We start from the raw sequence: 27,099 nt of genomic DNA on the forward strand, positions 1-27,099 counted from the left end.
CAGTGATCCGGTAAATCTGACACAAGCACAATGCATTCACTTGACTGTAAATAGCACTGATGCCGTCCCAAGAGTGGCGCCTATGGTCGGCTTACCAAGGAATGATAAATTGCTCAATATCAAACTTTTCACTGGGTTCCTATTTATTTTTCCATTATGAGCCACAAAGTTCAATGTATGCGTGGGCAAAAACTGCCACAGATTCATATTCAAATGCACAAAGTCCACATCTTGCTAGAAATACCATTTCATCTTAATTCTAACGCCACAGTACAGTTTAAATGTACATCAGGTGAAACTCATAAAGTTTTAACACACCATAACGTTTGGTAGAGAGTAAAGTCAGTATGCAAATGAGCAGATAATCCAACATCACTGATCTAATTGAACTTCCTCCACCTGTGACCTTTGACCTGTACAAGTAAACACAAGTAAACTTTACCAACTATATGATACACAAGGTAAAAAAATAAAAAGTGCCTTTGACCTGCCGTGACATTTAATATTTGTTTAATGAATCCGCCACAGATTGACTGGGCACACACTTTATTACGGCACAAAAATTGTGCAACAGATATTGAGTTTGTTATTGTAATATTATATGAAAAAACTGATCTTCCTATAACCTACTGCCAATAGCCATACACTCAATACATACATACATGTACAATATGTTCCAGAGGCTAAAAGCTGAGTGTATTAGTTTTTGAAACAGTACTCAATCTGGCATTGATATTTGCAGGGACAATTTCCAAACATAGATCTGTAACAATATTACTATTTCTCCTCTTGATACCAGATGACATGTGTCAATAATGCATGGTATTATTTTCCACCACACAATCGATGAAGAATATTAGAGAGATCTGTCAATTTAAGTATAAAGCACATGGCACACATTTCATAATTTTTTTCAATTTTCAAGATTTTTCCCTTCCAGGTCAATACCAATATGGCAACTCCAATACATTCAACTATATCACTTCAAAGGACTCTCCAAATCCATCAGTAAAACACACAAAGACATGTTCTGTAGAAAAAATTCAATCATACATCTATAGAAAGAATGAAAATATTTACATGTAAATGCATTATTATGGACTGGGCACAATTTTCTGTTTTTATTTCTCATTCATGCCAGTTCAAGTACACACGTTTATTCCCTCTGCAGGTCATAGGTCATATGAATACTAATTTCCTATTTCCTCCTGGGTGATATATATACTAATTGCTTTCGGGTCTCTTATGAAGCATTATACCTGTCAGGCATAGAGGTCTGTTTGAAATTCACCATCAAAACATCAAACTGTGCAATACTGAGAACAATAAAAGCTGCATTTGTGAGATCAAAGACTTCCCTACTGTGTTCTAGAAAACAGCCCATAAAATGTGATTAATTGATCCAGAAATGAATTTCCCAAAACTCTGATTGAATCGCTGACCTTAAATAAACTTTGAGTAACATTGGTTTTGAAGTAAACACACGTTGCAGATGCAATTCAGTTCTGTAACTGCACAGCGGAGACTTTCACAACGCGGAATCGTTTTAGATTTATGATCTCCGTTTGTACTTTGTGATCTGAACTGTCATAAAAGCGGTAATGCTGGTAAAGTAAGAACAGTTACTACTTTACAACCGTCTCCTTCAATACCTGATTTACACGACCATAACTTTTCAAAACTAATCCAGTATTTATGAGTCTCTTTGACTACTTTTGATGGAGAATTTGTCCATCTATGTGTTCAGTATTTGCCATATCAATATTCGCTTCATTTTTTTTCAACTTTGTTATGACAACATCAAATTATTCTTAAGTTTTACTACAGAAGGTCAATGCTCTACAGATAAAAAAATGTTTTCATTACAAAATTTCAGGGGGACTTAAAATTTCAAATGACATTTAAGCTACAAATAATGTTCACATATTCTGTTCATGATAAGATCAATATTTCAAACAAGACATTTTTTTTCAAGATTGTGAGTGTGACTACATGTACATGTCTCTTTGCTGAATCAACTTTCCTCAGAATGTTCACCATTAGATTATCTCCATAATATGAAGTGCATTCACTCAAAGAAGAATCTTGTTTCAGGATATTTGAATATCTGGACTGTTGGAAAGCTTGAATGTTAAAAGTTCATATTACTGTGCCTTGTGTTGTCTAATTTAAAGCAAGACAGATTTAACCTGTTCACCCCAATTCCATATAAACAGGTCCACATTTACCATTGACAACAATAGGTTTGAGCCAACCCATAGCGGTGAAAAAGGTTAAAACTGAGCTATACAGCATGCATTGAAAACTGGTTCTTCAGATGGATTTCAGAAACTTTTGATACCTTTCATACTTCCTGTGATGCAACAAAAAAACATTCACCCAATACGTTGGAACATTTGGGGTCGCCCTTTGCCATTAAACAATTATTCAGTTTTTTGGCATCGACATTTAGCTTTCTGTTATTTTTTACTCGATAGTCAATCAAAAGTAGGCACATTGTAACCAAAGGTACTTGTCTACTGTCTGGTATATGTTTTAATAGCTGAAAAACAAGGAAGTTGGCAGTGATGCTGACTGAAGCCATGTTGGAAAGCACGCCACCTAGAGGCGATTGGGGAGAGGACGACACATCACTTGATGATGTCATACAGATCTTCAAAGTGTTAGAATCCAATACAACTGATGAAATGTTCATTTGAATGTCATTCCCATCATAAATCAGTTATACAGACAGATTAATTTACATGTCTATTCATTTTCAAACTGTAAATACAATGTAGTCTGTGTTATGTCGTACACGAAGGAAATTGTTTTTATTAGAATATGATATCATAGGACTGATATTCTAGAGTTCATTGTCATTGTCAATCTGTTTCACAGTTTGCTTTATAAAATTGAATTTGAGAAAATGAAATTTATGTCACTAAATTTACTGTCCTTGTAAATGATTACAACAGGAAAATTTGTCAAAACCTTTTTTTATTGCAATTCGAATTGTGCACTGTTTGAACACAAACTCCTTATAATGTGATTGCAAATATCCATATGTTCTATTTGTTGTGTGAAAATAACAGCAAAAATACTAAACACATATTTGTCACACAAGAGTACACACGGTTGGCATGACAACTGGTCTTAATTTCAGACAAATTGTTGCGCTAAAATGGTAGGATGTACCGGTACAATTTGTTTGAAATAGCAGTCTACATAATTTCATATTTTACCTATCAAAATTTGACAGGATTTTTTTATAAACAAGTACAAAATGTTTAATCTCCTTGATTCAACAACGCAGTGGTTAATATTCTCCCAAGTGAACAGATGGTGCCTGACTGTCATTTTGGTTTTACATGTGTACTTGGGTTTTTAAAAAATAACTTGCAAACTGAAATACCAGTATTTACATGATGACAATATACAATGATATGATTTTAGAAATGTTTGCTTATTCAAAGTACAAGGGGATAACGTCAACATTTTCAGAAATTGTCACTTTTGGTTTCGTAGTCAAATGTCCAACTGATCCATGCTTCCAGATTTAACCTTTAAAATAAACTATATATAGTCGGATGATATAACTTTTTCCATATACACAAAATTACATCATCAAAGTATTTTGAGGTATTGCGCGTTCTGAAACGATCATTTTAACAAAGTTCCGATGGTCAATGACGACAATGTGCTTTGGTCAACAAAGTAAACTAGCTCTCAAATAAAACTGGAATAACTAAAACAGTGATGTGGGAGGGCAACTTTCACTCTAAAATGGAGAAATCCTGATAAATTGATGGAAAAGTACTGCTTCTATTATCTCAAGTTGGCTGAAGAGTGCTTGAACGAAAAAGGCTGAACTACCGGTAATTTCAATTTCCACTCAGAAATGTCAGTTCCTGTGTGTCAACAGTGAAGAATGGAAAATACGGCAATAATCTTATTTAGCCCATGGCACTGTGATCAATGCTACTGACAGCTTACACAGACAACAATGGCAGGCAGAACTTGAGACTGGCAAACTTTATTCCATCTTTCATTTTTTATGAGTATCATTTCACAGTGCATGACAGCTGTTTGATGTCACTATGTGACTGATGAAGCCATGCATCTTCACCCTGGACTGTCGTCGACACTTGAATAGATCCCACCTCAATGTGGCTAGCTTCCATGCCCCTCACTTGTCAAAGGTCAATGAATATTGGATAAGAAAACCTGAGAACAGCAAGACTGCCTCAGAAAAGCCATAAAAATTAATGGCTGTTTAGCACCTAGTGCGTTGGTTTGAATTAAACATGAAAATGTAACAATTTAGATGACAGAGAATGACACTGGCTTTATATGGCTGAAAATTTCTTGCACTACATTTATTGATTTTGTGCAATACAGATGGGTTTGGATATAAGTCACAAAGGAATTTGTTACTCTTTTCATAATTTTTTGATTGATCGCAATTTTCACACAACCTTGATAGTTAAAAAACAATTATTTATCTGTACGACTAAGTCACTGGCAAATCTTACTAAAACTACATTTTATGTTCAATTTTACATTGAATCCCTAACTTTACATGATAATACTTCATAGAGGCATGGATTTCAGACGTTGAGAAAACGTTCATGAAAATGCTGAAATTACTGTAACTTAGCATTTCTAAAGTTTTGCCACCTCAATCCAAACTCATTTCCAGTGACATATGGTATATGAGTTCATGAGTGCTTCCCCCTCTCAGTCAGGAAGACTATAAAGTCACTGTGACCATCTGACAATTTGCATAATTTACAAAACATTTATCATCAAATAAATCATACTTAAGCAGCACCCAGAACTTGTCAGTTTTGCTCAAAATACTTCATGAAAATTGTCGTCGTCATTCATTTGAAGCACTCAAAATGTCCTGGAGAACGCAAACCACACTTACTGAAGAGACTGCTGGCATATTGTCAAGAATATAAAGAGTTTTCAAAAGCACAGAAAAAGCAGAACCGTTAGATATAACGGAGTTCCGCTATCTCTTTCCCTTTGGCTTCTGTGTGTTATCACTGTAGCAAGCCCTGTCAGCTGTCAGCCTTACCTTGAATATCAACGAGGAAACTTTCCGATCCCGGCGAAAATTCAACCCCTAAAAAACTCAGAATGGTAAACTTGAAGTGTCAAGTGTTCAGATAGATCCACTATATCATTCCTGACACGACAGGCTTGAGCTTGTAAGTGCTGTAACCACGGTGACCGTTCAGGTGGTTGAAAATTTTGGTTGGCATGCATGGAAGTCTGAGCAAGACATAGGCAACCTGGCTTACCTTTTGTTAAGACTCAACACTGCACCAATGTTTGTCTTTCTCCTCTAAATCTTTAGAAAAGTGGGCTATTCAAACTCAATACGAGAGCTGTCATGGGTAAAGTGTGAAGACAGCAAATAATTCATGTCTGGTAGTCTGTTGACTTTATACAATCAAAACCTGAACTCAATACAGAACAAATCAACAAAACCAATTAGGATATCTCTTTTTGTGAGTGTCATTTGTTTCAAATCAAAATCATATCTTCAGTCTGAAATCACAAATTCTAAAATTGCACAGAAGAAACCATACTGGCACTTGAAAATCACCTGTCCATTTTACTAAACGGCATGCAAATCATGAAATAACTGATTTGTGCAAATATTACCAGAAAGCTGTTGCTGTAACATTTAAACAGTGAAGTGGTATTCACATATTGATATGTAAACAAGCTACAGAGGAGATGAGTAATTGAATATTACTTCTGCCAAAAGATTTCTAGATGTAGCAATTTGGTGAGTCAACACTGTCTTAATGAAGAGGTCACACTTTTTCTCTATCTCATCATGAAAAGCTTGTATGAACATGTAGAGTCAACAAATAACAAGTTCAAATTCCTGTTCCTTTGATAATTCTAATACTTATCAGAAATTTTAGTAATCTTATAACTTGGTTTTTGAAAACTTCTTTCAGCTAAATTCGACTGCATTGAAGAAAATGTAAATAATTTGCTCAAACTGCGGCCAATATTGGAGAGATGTCATGAGTATTACCGCTGATGCTGCTACCCAGTACCTCAGAAATTCATGAATGCATATATCTGAATATCCCATACATTGATACACGTACATCACATTTACATGTATACTATCAAAACATTTTAGATTCAAGGTTAACACATCATACAAAACATCAATTCATAGGATTATACAGTATTCAACCTTGGGAATACAGATTGTACTATTGTAACTAGGTACGGCACATAATTTGATGGACCTCCTGCAGTAATACTGTGATGGAAAATATATTACAATTTATCTTTAATTCCTTTTATATCTATATTATATTTACATTTATTTTTGACTCCTTACATGTAAGAGGATCAGTGGCTTGTATAATGATTTAGTGATCATCAGTTATGGCATTATTTACCAAATGTTGTGATACATTTTTGTTGTTTCATTTTTTATTTGTGATTTGTATCAAATCTTCTGTGTATGTTGCAGTTTGGTATACTTTCACAAGGCATGTCAGTATTACAAGGTTGCATTATTGAAACATTGTGGTTACAATGGATTTTCTTTTCATAAAAATTCAATTCACTGGACTATCCTTATGAGAAATAGAGTAAAAATGTTCAAAAGCTGCCGGCATGTTCCTTATACAATGCTGTAATTCTGACAAAGAAACACCATGAAAGTTTGAACTTGTCTCAACTCAAGTTTGAACTTATCTCAACTCAAATTCACATACATGTACATGTAATCAAAAAGAGTGTTTGTGTTTTTCATGACATTTCAAAACTTTCACCAGACTGGCTTCTGCTTTCTTTCTTTCCCTTGTGCAAGTTGTTTACACACATCTAAAATGGGTGGTACAAAAACCCAGATCAAATCAATATTGCCCTAGGCAGATGAGAAAGACACTCAGTTTGACTGATGGCAGTCATCCTTACACAATCTATATCAGGGATTACTTTGAACAGGGTTTACTTTTTTCAACTCTGAATTATTCAATGGAAGAGGTAGTGTGAAACACTGCTCAATGAAGACTGCCAACGCTACTTGAAAACCGGTCGTCACAGCAACCGAGGTGCCTGGCAACATAATTCTGTTGTCACAGCAACCTTTATAGCCTGGCAACAACAAAACTATAAGATAAGTCACGGACAGGTAACAATGATTCATGGGTCACTGAGTTGCTCTGATATGCTCTCGCAATAATGACCCTTTTTCAGAAAGAGACATTCTTAGCAATTTGAAGTACACTTAAAAATATTAAACTACATCCTAGTCGTCAAACTTATGAGCATAAACATGTTCAATAGACATTTACTTGTCCTGCGCAAGATGGAAATGACTGATAACATGTTACACTGATGATAAATGATGCATCATATCTTTGTAATGATATAAAAACATCAGAGCCAAAGTCCCTGAAGCTACTATAGACATGGATACAAAATTAAGTATTTCCTGACTGTATGAAATCATCTCACTAAGGTCATCCTAGGGACATGTCAACCAAATATTAAAGCTGTCTGACCAGCGGTTTTGAAAAAACAAGCGACTCAACAGTTGACAGAGCTCTGCTGTGTTATATACGGTAGAGAATAACCTTTTGTGACACATGTATTGATGAAGGTGGACATCTTTGAAAGCTCATTTCAGGATGGCCTGACCAAAAATGGAAAAAAATTCCGTAAAAATACAGATTTGCATATTTCATCAGACTATATTAGTCTACAATAGCAAATAAACGAGAGTTAATTACATTCTAATTAAAGTAAAAAGACTTGCTTAAATCAAGATTTACGTCATAAAAAAACAGCATATCTGTCAGGTTATAAAGAATCTTGAGCTGGTTATCTTTTAATATCAGTAGTTTCATCCTATTAACCAAGCACATTTTAACTTTCAAATTAACATTGTAAGTAAGTTCTGTTGAATAAGTTGAGACTGTGCGTACTCAGAGAAAGCACACTAAAGAGACAAATGTTTGAAACTTAAGAAGTTCAAGGCCATCAAAAGCATTATAAGGAATCATGTTACACTTTCATTGCACTGTTTACACAGATTGCATAATTGCTATAAATAGCACATGAGGAATCTTACAGCCAAGCTTTACCATAAAAACCCTATCACTTTGACCACTCTTTTAATTGACCACTCTATTTTTTTGCTCCAAAAGTAATCTTATTTTATCCTTACCAAGTCAACCATGTATGGAAATTAGAACTTTCTCTATTTGTTTAACCACCCTATCATGACAAACTATTATGAGCAATTTCTTTTAGATGGTGGTTCAGAATATGTCAAAGTTGGGATTCAGGAAAGTTGCCTTTACATGTTTTAATCCTCAATTCACTATGAACTGTCAAAAAAAGTTTAACTTTCTGATAATTCCACACTAAAATTATTTTGGCTTTGATGATTTCCTAATTAATTCAATTATTTAAAAACATATTAATTATTTTTTTCTGGGTGAATTGATAGGGTTTTTACAGTACAAGAATTACATACAATGTAAGTCAAACTTTGACCAAAAATGACAAAAAAATTCCTTAAAAATACACATTTGCATATTTCATAACAATTTGAACAAAGCTAAGTTGGGTTATCCCTAGGGACCTGTATACGAAATAACAAAGCTGTCTGACCAGCGGTTATGAAGAAGAAGATTTTTTACCAAAAACACCTTTTTTGGCATTAATTTGCCTATTTTCAACAATATCAAAAAATAAAAAAATAATGGTTTCTCAAAATCATATTTTTCATCTACACAACAAATATCAAATCAGTAAGTACTGCGGTTCTCAAGATATTTGAGTGGACGGACGCCTCACAAACGGACATACATACATACATACATACATGATACATACATACATACATACAGACTGACGACGGACACCGGACGGATACCCATCCCAATAGCTTCTATAGACTAAGTAGCTAAAAACATCAGAGAAAAATATCATTACATAAACAGAGTTTCTCTAATTTGAAAATGAAATGGATGCATGAATGAACCCTAAGGTAGTCTGAAAATATCTGTGATGTGGATGCTCTAGTCACTGAACTTTAGGGAAGTGAGATGTGTGGGAGAGCTTTGCAAAATACTCTTTTCTGAATTGAAAGAATTTGAGGTTGAAAGTCGGCTATGATCACCTAAAGTTGATTAACACAATAACTACTGCTGTCAACATACAGTCTCTTATTGGACTGGTCATTTACTTTTGACAAAGGATTCAAAACTTCTCAGCTCTGATGTTTGAACACTGCAGAGGTCATGTTGGTGTCAAATTGCATTCTTTTCACATCGCTTTGGATTTGAAAATGTTGACATTTCAACAACAGAGTGCCATCCGCCCCACCTGCTCACAAGAAAAATCATCAAATCTAGACATCTGACAGATTATCAAAGATCAGCAGGTTTCAGGACGACATACTTCTATTGGTTAGCGTCTGACGTGGCACTGTATAGTGTCTCTTGAGAACATGTACGCACCTGAAATATTTATGGCAGTTATCATTGAGACGTCAACACGATGACCCTTGACATTGCTGAGCAATATCCACAACACCATGGTAACTGTAATCCCCCATGATACCGCTACAAAATTATATGTCTGGGCTTCGAGTGCCAAATCTGAACCACTACAACAATGCCACAATGCAGTGCACTATAGCAAGGTTGGTATCCTCTGCTACTGAATTGCTCTTTTGTTTTCTCAGGAGGCAGGCAGTCTAGGAATTTTATCATTAAACAATCACAGCCAAATGAGCAAATGACTTTGTTTTCATGTTTTGCATGTTGTTGGGGTTGCTGTCAACTGTTGCAAATAAAGAGGCCCTTCACAAAATGGTTATTTAAGTTACAGATGTAAACACTCAACAAACAATTTAGGTTGGCACATAAATATAAGACAGTACAGTGAAAATAATTAGTGAACATTCAATACATGTGGCCAGGAACAGTATGTTTTCTCTTTGTGTTCCCTTTATGACCAACTGAAAATTTAGTCGTGGAAAATGCTTAACAAATCTCTGAAAGTAAACATCTGAACACAACACATGGATACTACTACAGGGAGTGATTTCTACGTCATAAATAACTACTTGCAAACTTCAACCATCTACACTACAGTCCTTACATTGGCCTATGCTTTAACTGACAGTGCTAAATACATGTATACAGCAACACTGAAATATAAGTTAATCTTGCTTGGCCTATGCTTTAACTGACAGTGGTAAATACATATATACAGCAACACTGAAATATAAGTTAATCTTGCTTGGCCTATGCTTTAACTGACAGTGGTAAATACATGTATACAGCAACACTGAAATATAAGTTAATCTTGCTTGGCCTATGTTTTAACTGACAGTGGTAAATACATGTATACAGCAACACTGAAATATAAGTTAATCTTGCTTGGCTATGCTTTAACTGACAGTGGTAAATACATGTATACAGCAACACTGAAATATAAGTTAATCTTGCTTGGCCTATGTTTTAACTGACAGTGGTAAATACATGTATACAGCAACACTGAAATATAAGTTAATCTTGCTTGGCCTATGCTTTAACTGACAGTGGTAAATACATATATACAGCAACACTGAAATATAAGTTAATCTTGCTCGTTTCCATGCGTTCATGGAATGTCACGGTGCCTTCAGTGGTTGGCATGGTGATGACCTGGAGATGGGGTCACTGTAAAACTACCCATAACTCAGGGTAAGGTCACTTTTCTTATCACACACATGACTACAGTACTTCTGTGTACATGTACATACATGTACGTATCTTGTGCAAAAAGTTTGTCTCAAGAAATACACTGAAACTGAAAGGCATTCCAACTAAAAGATGATTTGACAGTATTATTATAATAACTCAAGATGAAAGTATGGGGAGTAGCGACAAGAATGCATAATACTGATTTCACACTGTCACTGAGCAGTACAAATACAGTAGAGATGTATATTCTTATTGAAGGCACCCTAACATCAGAGAATATAATTACAGAACAGATTGGGCCAACCTTTCTCCAATTGCACTGAATAAATAACACCATAATGTCACTGCCGTGAAGTCGATAACAATCTACACCTGTCTGTGATTTCCAGATCCTGTCAACTTTTGAGCAAAGCTCCACCTGTCTCAAAAATGTGGATCAATTCTCCAACAGCAATCAAACTGCCAGCTCAAGGTACCCAAGGCATTCATAATGTTGGCCTATAAATAGGAATGTCTGCCACTGATCACAGACACTCAATAATCTCTGGTTTTTATCTGTCGCTCGTGATATTTTTATTTTAAACTTGCTTCTGTGGACAGTTCCATCTTCCATTGAAATCTTCAGCAATGTTCTTAAAATGTTTGGCTTAACAACTAAAATGGGTCTCCTACTGATGGTTGATTTGACTAAGAAGTGAAGTTTTAAGTATCTGGAACATGAAAATTTGTTGTATGTGTCGTTTGTGGTTGTGAACTTCCATATTGATGTACTGGCATTAATTTTGAGAGAAATCAATGAGGAAGTACATCTGGAGCTCTGAATGTAGGAAAAGTCAATTCATGCATAAAAGAAATTAATATGAGCATTTGTCCAAGCATGACTTAAAGGAACAATTTAAGTTGGACAATTTGCTTTTAGCCAAAGCTGATAAATGGCCTGCCCGTCTATGGGTTTGAAAATACTCCTTGTGTATGTCGTATATGGAATTTGACATTACACGTGGGTACAGTATGACAACAAAGCTTGCTGACAAACATGCAGCTACACTAGATTGTGTCACTGAACAACATTGATACTTCATGTGAATGACAGTTGCTTAAGTCTAAACCATACACTTGTCTAACCTCCACAAATGTAATAATCTCCACAAATGTAATATCAACCACAATTGTAATAAAATGCACCCATAAATGTAATCCACCCATAAATGTAACAAAAGTCAACCATAAATGTAATAAAAACACCAACCACAAATGTAATAAATGGTAACCATAAATGTAATAAAAAAACACACATAAATGTAATATTTATCAACATAAATGTAATAAATCTATTTTGTCGTTGCAATTGAGGAATTAGCCCTTAAATATTGATCAATGTAATAAGGAAAGCAACTCCACACATTATTCATTTCTTAATTGTTTGCGTTTAGTGTGCTATGCATATTTGAAAGTGTATTTTACGTTTCCCTGTTTTGTGTACAGAACTGATTGGCCATGGCTAGACACTGCTGTAATCTGAACGTCAGTGCAGTCTCTACTCCAGAGTGGGGAAGACTGTATAACACTACGATCCTTTAACACCGTTTTTTTCGAAAATTGCCGTACTTTCTTAATCAATCGCCTCAAATTCGTCTTCAGTGGATAAATTGTGTGGAATAATCGATAGATTGTCTGTATTCCTATGTTGTCCCACTTGAAGTTTGTTCCTTCACTAGGGATGCCAGGATGTCTAATTTTGTTCTACTGTGTTCAAGGTAGTGTTCGTATTGTTGTTTTACTAGAATGAAATATATGTTCTCGTCAACATGTTTTGTGTCGTAAGTTTCTGTTATAAGGTTTTTTTATTTGTCTGTTATTTGTTCTGAGTCATCTGTCATAAACTTTGTGTGGTATCACTGGTTGACGAGTTACTTTGACGCTTCCTTATTATGTAATAATCAGTGTCTAGAACTGCTGTTCCACTTCCATTATCTAACGGTTTGATCAGTACCTCGCCGTTTTCTGATAGCGTTCTCAAAGTATTCTATTCTGTGTTTCTGAAAGGAAACCTAGTTTCAGGAAAGTATGCAATAACATTACACTAGTCTTATTAAAGTTATTATTTACTCAGGGCATTGATAAACAAATGATCACATATGCAAGTTCAAGTTTATTACATTTATGGTTGAGTTTTATTACATTTATGGTTAATTTGTTTATTACATTTGTGGTTGCGGGTTGTTACATTAATGGTTGACTATTTTATTACATTTGTGGTTGATTTTATTACAATTGTGGTTGATATTACATTTGTGGAGATTATTACATTTGTGGAGGTTACAACACTGGTCTAAGTTACAGTTCCACTTCCAGACATCGGAAATGTAGCAATAAAAGGCTAGTGCAGTTTAGTCTGACCTACAATACATATTGGAAAACAGTTGGAATCACCTGAATGTTAAGAGATTTTACAAGATACTTAACTTAGATTGTTACAACACTACAACAACAACAATACTTCTAACCGGTAGCATAACCAGATACAACAAGGAAGCATGGCACCGTTTTATTACTGTAAATGATTTATTTGTGAGCATAATCCATGACTATTGTACTTCCCTGTTTTAGAAGTGCAGTACCCGGTATATGACAGCTGTTTACTGCCAAAAGCGGTCACAACACGTATAATAGGGACTATCAACCAACAGTTTCTGTACCTTGTTACTGCACTGTAAATTTGAAAATCACATCAAGTCCAGCTAATACCAGCATTATGTACACATTCTATTTATTTTTAGCTGTGTTTATTAATTAATGTCTAAAATAAAATTCTCAATATGGGTTCAAATGCGTCACCTTCCCTTTCGTATGTCCTAGATTTAAGCTGTTACATGTATTTGTATTAATATCAGGTGGAGAAATTTTGCACAAATTTTAAATATATTATGAGATACATAATGCATTGTACACCAGCAAGTGTTAAGTTCACCAATGATGTGCAAAATTGGTCACAGATATTTCCATCATGGCAGTGGTTACTGGCCTTTTGAATTGGCCTACGTGTTTCACAGAGCTATGCTATAGCAGATCAACAGAGCAGATTTTAAATTGTTAAGATTTCACGTTTTCAGAGAGAACAAAATGCCAAAACTGACATTTATGGGGCTTTAGTGCTGTCACAATAAGATGTTCAAGATGAACCTAAAGCCAATGATTGACGTAATGGCATACAACTGTCATTTCTACAGCTTCCCTGTCAAAACACACAGTAACCCTCTTTCTCATCGGATCGCTGTCCAAAACTTGTAAGTTATAGTTGAAAGTAAATCAAACAATTTATGAGCTTCGATTCACACTTCCTATTTCCCATAAATGTCATTTAATTTGATATGTTATTCACCAATGCTTATCAGTAGTCTAAATGCCATCTACTGTTTTTGAAATATCACACTTACCGTAGATAAAATGTAAATTAGTACGTAGACAGTAGATCTCTATGTATATGATTAGTGTATGACCTTCAATTCATTATATTTTTGGACACAACTTGGGCATAGGAGGGTGTTTACTACAATTTCACATGGTCAGAGAGAACTGAAGGATAGAAGAATAATTTCCAAATCAAGTAACTGGTCACACAGGATAAACAACAGTTCACAATATGGCACAGATCAAGTTCATTTGGTTACTAATTCTACAATATTTAATAAACAGTGTTCTAAAGCACAACATAGTGAAGTGGCTTGTCTCTGTGACCTGAGTGACCAAGGTCTAAATTTAGTTTCCCTTTTTAAAGGTCACGCTGATCTTGTGAAATTTCAAAACAAAACAATTGGACTTCATCAAATTTGTACAAAGTTTGAAAGAAAAAGCCAATAATTTTAATATTTTGTTCACAAAATTCTTCACATCTCTGCAAGCCATAGATGTTTATTCTGGTTGGGCCTCACTATAACCACATACATCTATGCATAGAAATCTGTCGTGGGATTCAGATGTGATTCTGAATGCCAATATGTATTGTAGACATCATCCTTCCAGAATTTGCACAGATTTACGTCAGATATCGCATATAGGGATTTTGTAGTCAACTACAAGCAAACAAACTTAGTTCATATTTGGTCTAATTTAGGTATGAATCAGATTTCCCTCGAACGAGTAATCCAAATTTGAAATTCCTGGGAATGTCTAATGAACACTAGGAGCAGAAACTCAAAGCATGGATATTCACTCATGATAATCCCAGACTTCGTTCAAATGTAATCCTTCTTTAGGAAGTAAATTCATGTAATTTTCTTCAAGGAAACCATTAGAGTTGAGAGGTAACTCTAACAGGCAAGGCAGAATTACTTCGGAGCCAGACTAGATTATCGGTAGTTCTGTGTCCAATTCACCATTTTGTGCAATTTGCACAATTTTTAGCTGACAGCGTGTTCGAGCAATTTTCTGATTTTACATTTCAAGTCATTTGAACAAAGTAAAATTCTTACTTTTGATTCGAAATTTCCCTCAAGTTAAGAGCATGTACATGTACTACATTTACCCACTGAAGGATATACATACTTAATAGGTAAATCATACCAGAGGGTATTTTCCTTCAAGCATAGAGAATATCTTGATGTGAGACACCCAGAGTTGTCTGAAAAAGTAGTGTTAATGATACTGTGTTCCTATTAAATCATACTTAAAATCTAGTACCAAAAATACGGATCTTCATAGTTTTCAATATTTTAATTACTAGAGTAATAACTGTTTTGCACATAATGATAAAATCACAGGTACATCAATTGTGATTTTCCGTAATTTTGACAAAACTGCATGTATCTCAAAGTTCGTTTTCATATTTTAGTGACAGCATAATTATTTGCACAAAGTTTCATCTACAATTCATGGATGATACACCTTCAAACTTAGGCAGTGCAGTGATACATGCAGCGAACAGACACATCTACATACATATATACTGTACATACAGACAATAGACACCAACAGATCCTAATGGCTCCAATGCTACATCTCAAGCAAACCAGAACCTAGCATTGGAATTCCAAAATTGTATGAAAGAACACAATGGAGACATATTTCAGCAGTAAGCAATGTTAGAAATTGATCATTGTATGTTAAATTTGATATACTGTCACCTGTTCCAATTTTGCCAAAGTTACCATGGAAAGAGAAAATCTAACAATCACAGATTTTAAGAGGGTGGCCGCTTTTTAAAAGCAGCGCCCCAACATAGGCATTTTGAATACCAATGAACGCCCCTTTGACCATATATGGGCATACTTAGATTACCGGTGACTGTATGTTAAATTTGATCTACATCATAATTTTGGCAAATGTAAAGGCATTCACCTTGTGGCAAGTATGATCAGCAGCTGGATCTTTCAAAGGTCAAAGGTCAGCTACAAGTGAACAAGTACAGGAATACAATGAAGGTAATACTTAATTTTGTGTCACCCAAGAACCCTGAGTGAACAGGAGAAACCCAAGACTTTTAAAAGTTCCATAACAACACATATTTCATCAGGAAATCTGAGAGTGAAGCAAAACTCAAAATAAAATGACCTAGTATAGCTACATGTTATATTCAGAGGTCTAAATTAAAATCATTGTGCTATTCAATATCAAAATTTAATAACTGTCTATTAGTAAAATATCAAAATGGATAATTACATCAATCATAGATTGGTAAAGCATGATTGATTGTCCATGAAGATAACTGGCATAAATGTTTCGGTGCAACACTGAAACAAAAATTATACATTTAAACAGGATAAAACTTTGGCCTTACAGGCTGTTGGATCTGCTGATGATCATATTTCAAATATCAAAGTCTGTTTTCATGAACTCTCACTTGAAGATAATAGAGCTGAAATCACTAATGCATTCAAAACGTAAAAACAAAGACCCTGCCGCCAGCACGTCTGACCGCAACTTTTCCCGGCTGTCAGCAAGACTTGTCAACCGAAAACATGAACCCGCCAAATTCAAAACATCGACGCGCGAAACAGAAAAGTTTGACTGCCAAGACCAAAAACATAAAACCACGCCTACCTTCCAAACGCCGACCACCGCACACTTACACTGTTTTTGAAGCGTGTTTGTGGACAGCTTTTCTCTCGATTTACTTACTGGTTTATAGACTTGGTTCAAGTTCATGATTTGTGAACGTGTGAGTTGGGTGAACCCTTGGAATGCAATGATTTGTGTTCTGTTTTCATGTTGGTTGGGGCAAGGCACGAGCCGCACGACAGAAGCCCAAGCCCAACCAAGGCTACAATTATTGCAGCTAGTGAAACGTGTGAGTAGGATGATATGAACGCATTGAGTGGGGTGAACGCGATACAGGGAAGTTTCACCCGGCACAAACTAACTGTAGCGTTTGATCGCTACGAAAACCTGACCTGGGCTGCCAAATTTTACACGATGAACTTTTACGGATCATTTTATTTTTTGAACCAATTCTCTGGTTTACTTCGTCCTGTGACACACTAATGGCTCAAACGGAGATTTAGGAGTGGGAAGACAATCTTGCCCGAGTTACAGGATTTGATTGTCATGGAAATCTTACTGTGTGGTGGGGATAAAGTTACTGGCGATTTTCTCGTCATTCAGAGAGGTGACGAAAAGTTCCGTTTCAGCGATCGAGGGTTACGAAATTTATGGTAACGCTTTTGTATCGTGTAAAGCGTTAGATATCTCTCAAAGAAAAAGAAAATGACGAATATGGCAATAGTGCAGAAGATGTCTCAACTAGTGCCGTCGCACGAGGTGTGAGAAGCCGATGGTCAGTTTAGGAATGGACTTTTAAAAAACTGATGCCGCGCCAGTAGCCTATGAGAAATTCACCGATGAGAATATTGCTAACTGCGATGAATATGTGAATTTTTTTCTGAACAACACCAAAACAAAATCCAGTTCTTTGATTTCCAGTTCTTGCATATTTCACAAAGTCCTAGCCCATGATTTCAAGCCATGCTTCTAGTTGTTTCTCCCGTGGCGTGTCGATGTTCTGTTCGGGTAAATCCTGTGCATCGTCTCACAATTTTCCAATTTTCCAAAGATGAACGACAGAATGGCTGCCGGCCGCGCCAGTCGACGGGACCATAATGTCTGAACAACGTCTGAGAAAATGGTTGATCGTGAAATTTGAGGTCAAAATTGGAGGCGTGGTTTAACAGATTTGCTTTGGCGGGTAGAACTTTTCTATTTCGCGCCACGATCTTTTGAGTTTGGCGGGTCGATGTTTTCACTTGACAAGTTGAGTGACAGCTGGGAATATCTTGCGGTAAGACGCGCTGGCGCTGGGCCTTTGTTTTGATGTTTTGAACACATCAGTGATTTCAGCAGTAATAGAGCAATGATCAACTGTGCAGTTTCAAGCAGTGTCTAGAATTTAAGTATTTTTGTATAGAGTCTTGTAGCCACTGACGGAATGTTTTGAATCCTGTAACAAAATTCTCCACTGACTATGTATTCCTAAGTTGATTGAATTCGTTACCTACCCACACTAAAAATAGATATATCTTTCATTTAAAAACCGTGTCGGCAATTTCCTTTCATGGTTCTTGTGATTAAATGCATTTACTATGCTCATTAATTTCACCGGAATTGCAAATTCAGGTGTGTCGTGCAAAATTCTAAGGATGAATTTCAAATTTCATTTTACATCCAATTTGACTTTTGGTTCTTGACAAAGTATATCTCATCTGGGACCACATCAAAACTCTTTGCCTCGGCAGTTCTATTTTGATTACTCAGTGGACCGAGTATTAGAGACAACATGTAAATTAATGCCTCATTACATGAATAGAACTGGAAAGGACATCAGTTACGGACTGCCCAGGCACTGTCCCACTGCAAACAGTCATTCTCAAATTGAATGGAGTCCTGAGACAAATTATATGCACACCATAGAACTTTAAATTTCTACTTTACATGTTTACATTTACCATTCCAAATACTTTTCTCAAAAGACTTAGACTGATGCAAATCATTATTGAGGGTTCAACATTGACTTCTTTAATGTCATAATTATGGAGTCACGTCCTCTGTTACATTGAACTACATGCTTTCTCCTCACACGTTGAAGGCCAAGGCACCAAAACACCCGATATACCGTACTCTATACTCAGTACTTTAGGTACTTACTATGTTTAAATATTGATCTAAAAAATTGCTTTTCTCTGAATTATTGGGTAATTCAAACAGACTTCACTACATTTAAATGTGGTCTAGGAAAACCTAAAAATACCATTTCTTCATTTCTAAACTGTGTAGGTAGCCAAAACAGACAAGCTTACTACCGGGTAGAATGGCATCATAAATTATTCCATTTTGAAGGAATTTGACCATTAACAGATACTTCACTCTAAAGAGAGCTTGTCCAACTTTCCTACCAACAAATTAAATGTTAAAAATTCCTTCATAAAATGCTACAATGAATTGAACTAATACAGGCAATACAATGTAAGTACCATATATATAGCATTTCGGCTTTTAAACACTTTCATACACCTTTACACAATGACTTAACCTTACATCAGGCTTTTGTTGATACAAGGGTCAAACACAGTAGATTACCAGACAGATATTTTATCCATGCATCAAAACTTGCTGTGACAGATTTGTAAGATCAGCAACACAAACTCGATTGGAAAATGCAAAGTACATAAGTGATTGTAAAAAGTATTCCAATATCGTCTTTCTTATGCCTGCTGGTAAAATCAAGCAGGTGGATTGATAAAATCAAAATTATTACTTCCTTGTCTGGAAAACAGGAAGAGACAGATTATAGCACAGTTGGGCAACTGACATGACATGCTTCACTGTCAAAGTACGGTGACCTGAGCCAATGTTACTATTATTTTACAGAATCATTGCAGAGGTACATGTATGTCAAAGTTTAACATCAAACAGACTGTAATTTGTACAAAAGATTGTTGTACATCTACAAGTAGACAGGGGAGGACCACTGTTATACACCACAACATGATAGCGTAAAAAAGACTAACCCATCAGATTTTAAACATACAGGAGAAGTCCTCAGAGGAATCCAGAGTATTCTTTAAAATACAAGGTGACCTTTGAGTGGTACAAATTCACCAGATCAAGTTTCTGCTCTTTCATTTCATTCTTTTTTTTTGTAATCTACTCTCCTTCCGGAAGTAATTTCTCGCTTGGGTGGACCACTTTAACCACAAGTTGCAGGGCAATGTAAATTCTAACATTACACCACGACCATGCTACATTTCTCAATCACAGCAACAAGAAAACCATTGAAGAAAACATCTAGTTTTGGTGAACTTTATTCCTATTCACAATACAGATTTTCAAAAACAGACAGGTTCTCACATGTACCTTTTTCATGGAAAGCCATGTTTGTGATTGAGATCTGCTTGATACTGAATTAAACTTTAAAATCATATTTTGTAACGCCCTTTGCTTCTAGTAGAATACTTTAACTCTTAACCAGATTATGCATGGATATCACTCTGAAATATCCTTCTCTGATAGAAATAATGTTTACACTATATTTTACTTTTGTACTGTTAAACTTATAGATGAAGTTTGACTATACCTGATACACAGTTATCATAATACATAAAATATTATAAATCATAAACAACAGATTAAAAATAATTACTTTTTAAAATGAAAACTTCTGTATAATCTTTCACTCATCTTCAATGCTTTCTGTAAACTGTAAATCTTCTGCTACTTATTGTTATGTTTAAAAAGGGTTTATCTTCAAAATATTCATTTTAGATAAGCTTTCGATGAAAACAAGAAATGCCTTATATTTTGTATCATTGTTGGTAGAGAGAATTATTCCATATAATATTATACTTCCACAGAACTTGTTTTGTCAATTTTACACTAGAATTCATCGCTATTCATTTGACAAATTATCTTTTCCCTGAAAACAATAACAGGTTGAGTTCTCATGCCACCTCATAAAAGAATATGACCGTCTGCTCTGTGAGAGTTAATCGTTGTCTCTCAACAGCTGTATGTCTATCATTCAAGTTGTACAACACACCCACACTGCTCTCTGAACTTTAATTTCCCACACACAACTTCCTGCACTGCATGATACCAGAAGCTAGTTAACCTCTCAAATATTTCCATCCATTTTAGAAAACATTTTGTAACCTTTGTGACATGGTTATTTGTGTACATCAACATCACTATTAAACAACTCTATTTCACTGTAAAAGTTGTTCTGTGCTCACAAAGGAGAAAGAGCAGCTTGAGGTATCTCAGATTACATATTACAGTCACTGACATGAAAGCAGTTCTCAAGATCGGAAAAAAGTGGGCGAGAATTAAAGCATCAGTTTGTGACGGTGACATTGTTTTGAGAATTGCATTGCCCCAAGACTATTTGCAGAAGGAGAACATGTCACTGCCATTTGATTAAGGTGACAATCAAGATTATGTCAAATAATAACATCGTATATGTATTTGTAACCTTGTACCCCCTCTGGGCTGTAAGTCGTCAATCCCTGCAGGTTTTGATAATAAAGCACATCCGTTTAGATGTCATGTATGACTTTTATAGAGACACCGCCATGACAAATTGATGAAATTTAATTGACTCACTTGATGACAAACATTTCAGGTAAAACGATCGGTTTACCAAGCAACCTAATGTGATCTAAATGTGTACGGGTTCAGTTCAAAGCAACAGCGGCTGCAATGAGTGGAAATATGACTCAATGATTCCCCCCCCCCCCCATCCCACCAATTTTGACTTTATTTTGATACGCACAACACAGCTTGTGTATGCCCTCTGAATGAGAAATTCAAAACCGCCATACCACACTGTGAACAACATTGTTCTGATTTACATAACACATATTGAACCATCCTTGTACATAGGATACTGCAATTAATCCTGGGTACAAATAATGTTCTATACTGTCACTAGATGCATAAAATAACCCAAATTAGTACATGTCTGGCGTCACTGGTCTTAAGATTGAACCTTTTTCGATGGATGTCTTCACCTTCCCGGTCAATCTCATACTTAAACTCAGTCTCCTTTGCAATCAAGAGGAAAAATCTCGTTTTTTCAATGATTTCGTTCTGAGAAATCCCTCCCCTGGCACTTTGAAATTTATCCCATTTGTTGGATTTCAATATGTGGTGATTAGTAATCTTGAAAATTATTTGGAGAACTTAACGCTTAGTATTACATGGTATGACATTTTACATGTATGTACGTGACATCAGAAATCTCCTCACTAAGATTTAATCCATCACTCAACAGACGAAAAGTACCGGTACAATTATAAGATGAGGTACATGTACATGCATCCAGTAAACATTACCCAATGGACTCTCTCTACCTATTATGCAATGGACCCAGTACCCATAACCGATGGACCCAGTAACCATAACCGATGGACCCAGTACCCATAACCGATGGAGCCAGTACCCAGTACCCAATGGACGGTACCCAGTACCCATGACCCAATGGGTTTAGTATCCATTACCCAATGGAGCCAGTACCCAGTACCCAATGGACGGTACCCAGTACCCATGACCCAATGGACTTAGTATCCATTACCCCGAGAGGCCAGTACCTACATGTATTACCCGATTGGACCCAGTACCCAGTACACGATGGACGGTGCCCGGTACCCATGACCAGATGGACTTATTATGCTTTACCCCATGGAGCCAGTACCAATTACCCAATGGATCCAGTACTGAGTACCCATAACCCAATCCAGGAGAACTTTTTTTAGTTTCACATTTTGTTATTCACCAATTGTATTTTTATAATTTGGAAACTCTCACAAAACTAAAACTTGACCTGAACATTATGATATACAGTAATGTCTCACTCTGAATGGCTCAATTCACACAAACCCTCAGCTGTACATAATATTTCTACACTTACAAAATCTGATTCTGCCCTAGTCAGCTCATTCAACTCTATATTTTGGTCTGGCTGTATTGATTTCAAAGTAAGATATGTTTGACCTGAAGGCTGGAAAAACTTGATGAGGGTAAGCTCATAATTGTCAAAACATAACAACACATGATACATGTACCGGGGGTATAAGTATGGAGACACTGCTCCTAGTAAGAAATATGTACACTAATATAATAATATTAATTGATACCATATAAGTAAAGGTTAAACTACTTATAAGGAAATGGAATAGGAAAATAGTTGTTACTATCTTGTCATTACAACAACAAAAATTTCCTGCTTGTCAGTTTAACCATGAAAAATTCAAACTTCAAAATAAACATGCTGATATTTCACTTGATTGCAAACAAAAACTCATCTGTATTTTTCTAACATGGTATTTCTGTAAATGTACATTCTGTCTTTTCTAATTTGAAAAAAATGATGACGCTGATCTGAAATGACTATTTTTTCTGGGTTCTGTTGCCATTTTTTCCATCATAGCTTTATCAAAAATTCTGCCGATTGCAGTGTTGATTAAAATAAGTATTCCCGGAGCGAGCAGCACATTATAATTGCTTAAGGAAGAGTCCCATAATCACTCTGATTTTGCAAATATTAATTCCTTGACATAAAGTTTAATTAAGTCAATGAATAAGCTGAGATAGTAGTCCCTGCGGCATAGATTAAGACAAGGTCATCATCAGTTTTAATTGACAGGTCTGATAGCAAACTATAATAGACCAACTCAAGGTCTATGAGGAACTTGTACATAATTACCTGTACAAGGTGATACAGCTGTTCTGAGCAAAATGATATATTTCACCATTATATGGCCATGGTTGTAACAAATTATGAAATATTTTGTGTGTTACCAGCCCATTTGAAAACATGTCAGGTGCAATGCCATCCTTAGAACTATACTATACTGCTGCCTTAATATGATATTAAAGAAATTTTGAATAATTCTACCACTAACCTATCCGAATATAGTATTTTGAATAAGGAAGCTTTAAGCATACAAGAGACATGCTGAACAAATTATTCAGATTGTGTTTTCCGTTGGAGCCAAAGAAATTTCATATTCCCACACTCTCGCATAAATTATACTGATCATTACGAATCATAGTTCAGTTTAATAGTGAATATTTCTGTTTTAATTAAATGGTGATTTTAATTTTGATATTGATGATTAACAGTTCCTTCAAATAAGGATTTGTTAAAATAACAACATGAGGATAAAATATGACTTGTGTTCCAAATTATATTTGTACTGGACTTGCCTTTGGTGAAGCCTGGTTTCCATACAAAAAATTTGAACTCAACACTACAGGGCACAAGATAAACTCTACATACGCTGATAGAAACATTACAAAATTCCTCCACAATTTAACTTGGCCAAATTTTTCAGCCATTACCTATCTTCTGAAAAACAAAAAATTGCACATAATCAGGAAAATGTTCAGAATAAATTATCAGCTGTGCTTCAGAGAATGCCTTAATTAAAGTCCAGTTCACTTTACAGCCATTGTCAAAAACTATGTGTACAACCCAGTTCAACCAACTGTCTGACAAGTCTGACAGAGAGTTCAATTTGATCGAAATTATGTTAATGTACACAAAGTTTATGTAAACCTAATCGGCATTTGGCTTTTAAATTTCACATACTCTCCATAAACTCTAATTGAATTTTTCCTACATTTGCATCAAAGATTCCGAGTTGTTTATCTATATTCAATGAAGATAATGGTTTTATCAAATGCTCATTCATGTGTATCAATCTTGCAACATCGGTGAGATAGCATGTAAATTTGACATTTTACGATATTGTGTATTTTGTTGGTTGGATAATTGGTATGTATCCTTCGCCGTTCTATATCATATTCTCAGTTTGCATATAATGGCAGCTTTCAAGTTTCATGCAAAATGCATAGCGTCTTGGACTCCAACTCTCAACATAAAAGGAATTTCAATAGTCGATAGCATTTGAATTTTTATTGACTGAAGAGAGAGAGAGAGACAAAATTGGATTCAGCAATGCCTGGAAGCAAATGTACATAGGAAATTCCTGCGATTAAATCACAACAAACTAAAGAGATAAACTTTACGCCTTTTATGCCTGACTTGCATTCTTGATACTATATTTGTGGCAGAGTTTAGACTGGAATTCAACATGCATGTGCCCTCACTAGAATAGAACTATCTGCAAAATGTACCGCTTGGTATTTTTAGTTGTTGTTGTTGTGACGGATAATTCTAGGAGACCATGTTATGTGTGACTCTGAATATCATCAATGCAGTTAGTTGCTAGGAGAGTTCCTGCTCATTGGATGAAATAAAAAAATGTTGACGTGGGTTGGCAGAAAACTCCATGCTGTTGGGAGGATTTGATTATCTTAGAGTAAATACTTCAACCAGGTTCAATTTCTGATGCCTTGTCAATGATTTAAATGACAAAATTAGGAATATCAAGTATACAGGGCAGAGCGACAGGATGGATGGCTATCCACAAAACTATTATTCCAATCATCCTGCGATACACCATGGATATTTTATGGGCCTAAAACATCAGTTCAGCATGAACAAAACAAGATTTCCACAAATTATTTTGTATACCGGTACAGCAGTGTTGACTAGCAATATTTTACACGTTGTTCTAGATAAAATAACTACCGGTACATGTCTTGTAGATAGGTTTTCCTTTCTTCCCTGCATTATACTATATCATTATGTTTCATCTCACCAACTTCTAGACAATTATTCAAAATTTGCTCATCTTGTAAGTGTTTATGAACACAAACTCAATCATTATTATATGGATTGTGTGACTTTTTTCATCGACAGTAAACTGTTCAACTTCAATGTCACTGAGGTGGAAACATGTCGCCACACTGACTGAGAGTGGCAACCACAGATGATAGCTTGAGGGTAAAAATAATAATTAGTTGAAAACTTGCCAGATGCCCACCTGATGACCTACACCCACTTTGAATAGCTGATCATGATTTTGATGTGCAACACAACTTTTCATCTTATGTCAAATTTTCATGGGACTTTCACGGCAGCTGTATACCTAACATCTGTTGAGCTGAACTTTCTGTGGTCTGAATTTTAATCCTCGTCGCTGATGTCTGCTTCGCTAGTTTCAAAACACATCATTTTTTTCTGCCAGAAGGTTCCCACACGACAGCTTTGATCTCATTATCTTACACATGTGTACGTCTGGAGGGATTTGAATTTTGACGTACCTTGACATGTTGTGGACTGGGAGATTTGTCAATTCAGTGATGACAACAAGGTGCAAGTTAAAGGGAAAAATAAATTTCTAGTGTAGGTGTGAAGCCAGACATTTTATCATGGTACCCTTGCTGAATGAAACCATTCTTTGAAATTACCAATAATTATTTGGAACACAATATTTTTTGACTAAATTTCATAATGCGTTGGCTGTACTGATATAAGAGCAATCTCCTGCAGGAAAGCGTGTGATGTATCATCCAACTTGCTTGGCACAAACTGTAACGTAAGTTCCTGTATGGGACCATCTTCTGACCAATCACATGATCAAAAACATGGGCACTTCTAATACTCTGAACATTTTTACAATAACTCAGTATCATGCGTGAGGATATCTCTAATAAGTATCAACTCTGAAAATCGATAACAAACACAAATGATGAAAATTGAGAGATTCTCAAGATAATATCAAGGGTAAACTTTATATAAGTAAATGTTCATGAATTTTATTTTTATTGACAACAGCCATTCACAATTAAAGACAATCATATGATGTACACAATCTGAAATATTTCAACCATCTTCCCAAGCTATATAGTTCTGACAACTTTGCAGGAAAAAATAGGTTGAATTTTCAACAGACTGTAGCAGTGAGGTAGCAGCACACCATCCAATCCAATCCATCCAATCACAGGACCTGTATCATGACATTCTCAATCTGACAGCTGAAAGTGATACTGATTTGTTCTTGCGTCAGTAAATTTTCACCACCATTTCACAGATAAACCAGATACTTAGCTTCCCTTTTGACAAACACATTCAGATTGGCAGTTGAAAGTATTTCTCCTACTTGGACGGAGCATAAGATGGGACAATCCTGCCTTAATCTCTCCTCAAGTTCATTGAAAGTAAAGACTTTAAAAAGGTCATGACCTCTCTTGAGAAAGGTTGAATCATTGCCATCGGTGAATTGAACAGGGAATGTGATTGGTTGATGACTTTAGTTTCCTAGGCACTCAAGTGTTATGGCTCTGATAATCACATTTTTCATGTGATCGCCACTCCTATCATCTACACAACAATTTTACATGATGGAAAAATTGATGTGAAGGACAATTATTTCCGCAATATGCCAGATTGAAACCTGTCACTCAATATCTGTCATAAATTCAACTGTGTACTGTACCATAGGTGCAATGGCAAATAACTGCTACTGTC

The 27,099-nt window shown here is 35.6% G+C and overlaps 1 protein-coding gene across 3 annotated transcripts in view; it reads right to left on the bottom strand.

Moving 5' to 3' along the window:
- LOC139116734 (double-stranded RNA-specific editase 1-like) overlaps nt 1–27,099 on the bottom strand; it is a 114,229-nt gene that overhangs the window by 73,260 nt on the left and 13,870 nt on the right. Inside the window, exon 1 of one of the 3 annotated variants that reach the window (XM_070679360.1) lies at nt 5,066–5,198. The exons of the other annotated variants lie outside the window; for them this stretch is intronic. The gene's annotated coding sequence lies outside the window, so the exon portion shown is untranslated. Of the gene's footprint in view, nt 1–5,065; nt 5,199–27,099 lie in introns of those variants that run through there. 3 annotated transcript variants of the gene reach the window in all.

This window comes from Ptychodera flava, chromosome 18 (genome assembly GCF_041260155.1).
Source record: "Ptychodera flava strain L36383 chromosome 18, AS_Pfla_20210202, whole genome shotgun sequence".
In the NCBI taxonomy this organism is placed as follows: Eukaryota; Metazoa; Hemichordata; class Enteropneusta; family Ptychoderidae; genus Ptychodera; species Ptychodera flava.